This window comes from Desmodus rotundus, chromosome 11 (assembly GCF_022682495.2).
Source record: "Desmodus rotundus isolate HL8 chromosome 11, HLdesRot8A.1, whole genome shotgun sequence".
NCBI lineage: Eukaryota > Metazoa > Chordata > Mammalia > Chiroptera > Phyllostomidae > Desmodus > Desmodus rotundus.
Genome location: NC_071397.1, coordinates 53,517,867 through 53,522,511, shown reverse-complemented (window position 1 = coordinate 53,522,511; position 4,645 = coordinate 53,517,867). Strand labels below are relative to the sequence as shown.

The 4,645-nt window shown below is 41.2% G+C and overlaps 1 pseudogene; it reads right to left on the bottom strand.

The window, feature by feature from the left end:
- Positions 1 to 367: 367 nt before the first annotated feature.
- Positions 368 to 699, bottom strand: LOC112296920 (coiled-coil domain-containing protein 167 pseudogene; annotated as a pseudogene).
- Between the last annotated feature and the right edge of the window lie 3,946 nt (positions 700 to 4,645).

Sequence of the window (4,645 nt, the reverse complement as noted above, 5' to 3'; positions counted from 1 at the left end):
TTAGGGTTTAGAAAGGGACACGACTGAGGATTCATTTATTTTTCCCTTTTTCCCCCCTCTTCAAATTGTGGTTTCTATGATTGAATCCCTATTGTTATTATTTTTTTAAATATTTATTTATTTATTTATTTATTTATTTATTTATTTATTTATTTATGGGTGCAGCCTGGGCGTTCTTTATTGCCTCTCCCATGGGCTAAGGGAGGGGCCAGCACGCAGTCCTGGAGACCCAGGCCCCTTGGTGGGACAGGGAGGCAGGAGGGGCTGAGCCAACAGAAAGCCCTGCTCCAGTGTCCTGGTGGGGCAGAAACATCCCTGTACTTTGGTCCTCTTGAGGCCTGAAGGGCCTGCTTGGTCGTGACCAGGTTGCAGACTCTGGAGAAATCTCAGGCTCACATAGTCCAACAGGCATAGATGAGGCTCAGGAGGACGAAGATGGCCACAGAGAGCAGCATGTTCTTCCGGTTCTTGTGCTGAAGCAACTTCAGCTCCTTTTCATAGTTGGAGGCTTCGTTCATCAGGCTGTTTTTCTCCTTCTCCAGAGACTTCCTGGTGTCCGGGCTCAGCTCCGCCCCACAGAGCCTAGAGTTCACAGCCTCCAGGTCCCTCTGACATTGTGACAGCTTCTCCTCCAGCCCATCAATCTCGAGAGCGATGCCCAGATTCTCCCGCTTCTTTTTAGCCATGTTACTTGCCCGGATCCCCTAGTCATTATTGGACGCACCCATTGGTGGCATCACACATCCCCCTATTGTTATTTTTAATGCTGTTTAATATTCCATCAAGTAAATAAACCACAGTCATTTCCACTACTATAGTGGAGGTTCAAGCTGTTTCATCTCCTCCTCTTCCTCTTCTTTGCTACCACAAACAACATTGCTCTGAACATTTTTATGCGTGTCTCCTGATGGACATGTGCCAAGTTGTTCCACACACGCCCATTCACACATACTTAATAGCAGAACTGTCAGACGTAGAGTTTGTGAATGTTTAATTTTACAAGGTTTTGCCATATTATTTTCCAGTAAACGGTGCTCATTAAAATTTTGTTTTAAACTACAGAATTACCCATGATTTACCCCTAACTCTTGCCTAATCACAGTGTTCACTGACTAATCACTGGTTTTTGGCTGCCTCTAGGAATCATTTTGATACATTAATTTTAGGTCCAACTAACCTCTCTTTATTGCTATCTCTGATTATGAGGAAGATCACTCTTCACTTATTCTAGTGAAAGGGTCTCAGGTCCTGTGTTGTGTGACTCAGAAGGTGAAGGGAATCCCTAACTCCTCCCGGGAGTCGGATGTGCTGTGAACCTAATGATGCTTAAGCTTTAAGACCCCTTATGTGACTGGTCCCTACTAGCATTATTTGAAACTCTTCACTTTTGTGTATTTTTTTATTAATAATTTTAAGTTCTTTTTCTTAAAATGGCTCTCAACTTGTATGAACTTAGGGTCTCATGAAACCTGAATTTGTCCTTAGTTTCTTTTATATTATAATCTCTTTACTTTGGGGTTTAATTTATATTTTATAACCTTGGTCTTCCTAATCCTCTGCAATAGCTTTTGAGAGACTTTTTAAAAGATTCAAAACATTTTCCTCCTGAATATTTTTAAAATAACATCAAACAACAGACCGGTCATTTAGCTCAACAATGGGCTCTTCCTGACGGACATCAGCCCAGTTTTGGTGAAGTTACTTAGAAATGAGCCACAATCCTAACTGTTTTCAGTACAGGGGATTAACTTAATGGATTTCAGTCATTCTTCTTGGAACCACTCAGTTTATTTTGGTTATGAAGTGGCTCTACATGCCAAATCAGATTTAAAGGTCTAGCAGAGGTGTCCCACCTGTGGCCTGCGGGTCACATTTGACTCAGGATGGCTATGAATGCAACTCAACACAAAATCATAAATTTACTTAAAACATGAGATTTTTTTGTTTTTGTTAGTGTTTGTGTATTTAACATGTTGCCCAAGACAACTCTTCTTCTTCCTGTGTGGCCCAGAGATGCCAAAAGTTTGGACACTCCTGGTGGATGTGTGGTGTTAGTGTTTCACAGACTCGTCCCAGGGCTTCCCTATAGTCTGTGCCTGATTTCTCTGAATTACACTACTAGACAATGTCAGGTGTAATAAATCAATTATGTATTTATGAGAAAGCACTGTGCCCTACAAATAACTAACAATCTACTGGTGGTTGTTGGTATATTTGATCACTGATTTAAACCTGCCTTATTTGCTTCCGATCACTGGCTCTGAGAGGTGTGACTACAAATGTGAGAGGGGCAGAGCTGAACTGGGACGTCGTCACTGCCCATCTGGGCAGGTGATTTTTCATGGCTATAACTTGTGGAAGAGTCCTTTGATTTTTTTCCCAGATCCACATGGACAATCAGAAAAATCAATGGTTCCTAACTAATGCCAGAACCTTCTCCAGGGCTTCTGTACGATGGTGTTCTTCCCACATGGGAAGCCCAAATCCTCCTTAGGGCTCTGCACCAAGGCGCCAAGGCCTTCCCACCATTCCACCATGTCTCTCTTTGGCTCCTCACAGGGGGAGTGGGTCAGGCCAGACTGCCCCTGCCTGTTTTGTCTTTTCTATCCCAACCAGATCTAATGCTGTACTTAACCCTCAAAACCCCTTGCATGCCTGGGCCCCATCTAACTTCATTAAAAAATACCCACTTTTGTATATAATTTTTTATCACATTTAAAACAATTTTTTTAAGTAAAAGGGCCCCTAGATGGGCACATTTCTTTTTAAAGAATTAGGTAATCTTAGGAGAGATTTTAGTGTATGACAGTGTTTCTTAAATTTAAAAGCTCTTGTTTGCTCAGAATGTACCCACAGATTTCAATTCATGAAATACTGATGCATAAGGATAAAATCTGACATTTTGTCAACGTAGAGGCCTCAAATTCACAAGATGAGTTCCTCTCCCATGCTTCCTCTATTCGGACCTGTCTCCCTCCACTCGTCCAAGTGCTTCCCCTCTAGTCCTAGCCTCCTTCCAAGTATTTTTGCTGGTTACTGCACTCCTTCCAAGAAGAGGAAGTGCCTTTGTATTCCTTAAAATCTTCAGCAGCACTTCAGTCTCTGATGGGGTGCCTTGATCTCTCTCCCCACCTCTGAAAGTAGGACTATAATTCCCTGACCATCTCAGAGTAGATAATGGGATACTCAGCCAGAGGTAGGATGTTCTTAGCCACAGAATGGCAGCCCAGTTAATTTGCACAAAATATCTTTTTCCTATGTCTTTCTTATGTAACACTTTCCTTCTGGTGAATGTAAAACTCCTCAAGCAATAACAACTTGCATTTATACAGTCTTATGAACATGAACTCACATAAATCACATTCATTAGTACCTCTCCCCTTCAGAGGTCCCTTTCCCAGGTGGCCAGCACGCCTCCAGCCTGCCTCCCAACTTGTGCCTCGCTTCTATTATTGGTATAATCACCCTTGACTCTCCCAGGGGAAGCCCACCTGCCCAATCCTTTCCCTTACTCTTCCTAGAGTCTCACATTCATTTAGCTGAGGTCTAGGACTCTCCCTGCCTGCTTTGTTGAGCCCTCCTCTTACCTATTGTCTCCTATTGAAGTCACTTTTCTACTGGGCTTTGTTGAGGGGCCTGAGGTCACCTCTCCCCTGTGAGCCCCAACATCTTACCTCTTCTTCAGCTCAAATATCTCCACATTTTTGTTTTTGTTTCTTTAACTCTCCCAGCTTTGTCATATTGGTTTTCTCATCAAATGAATAAATATAGTATACCAGGTTAGTTAAGAGTGTAAGCTGGGGTTGACTCTGGCTTGATTACCAGACTTCTTAAAAAGTTCAAAATATCCTTCCCCTCCTGTCCCAGATTATTTTAATTGAAGGACAGTTAAAAAACAAATTCCCTAGGCTTCAGTTTGCTCGTTTGTAAAATGGAATTAATAATAGCCCTCATTTCATACAGAATTTATGAGGATTAAATGAGAAAATTAAAGTATTTACCACAATGCTTAATACACAGTCCAGGAATAATCAATGTTCGTTTTCCTCCTAGACCCGTCTGACAGGATTGCTCTCTGGGCTCTCTGTGCCAGGGGAGTGCAAACGGTCACATTTTATGTGATATATTTAAATTTTTTAATTGTGAAATGGTACATTTTTATGCAATATCTTTGATTTGTTTTTGATTAGGACTTTTATTTTTTTATTTTTAAAATGTTATTTTCAGTTACAGTTCACATTCACTATTGTTTTGCATTAGTGTCAGGGGCACAGCCCAGTGGTTAGACAACCACATGCTTTACCAAGTGATTTCCCCAGTATTTCCAGTACCCACCGGGCACCATACACAGTTATTGCAGTATTGTTGACAATATTCTCTGTGTTGTTTATATCCCCATGACTGTTCTGTAACTACCAGTTTGTATTTCTTAATTCCTTCACCTTGATCAAGGCTTTTACTATGATCATTTTTAAGTGTTTGATAAAGTTACATTGTCTCCCCAACACCTCACATTCTACATAAGCTGCAATTCTTAATAAATATTCATTCATTTTATTCATCCCATTTTACTCTAGGGCAGGAATCATATTTTATCATTCCCATTCCCATTTCAAAGATGGGGAAATGAAGGCATGGAGAAAAA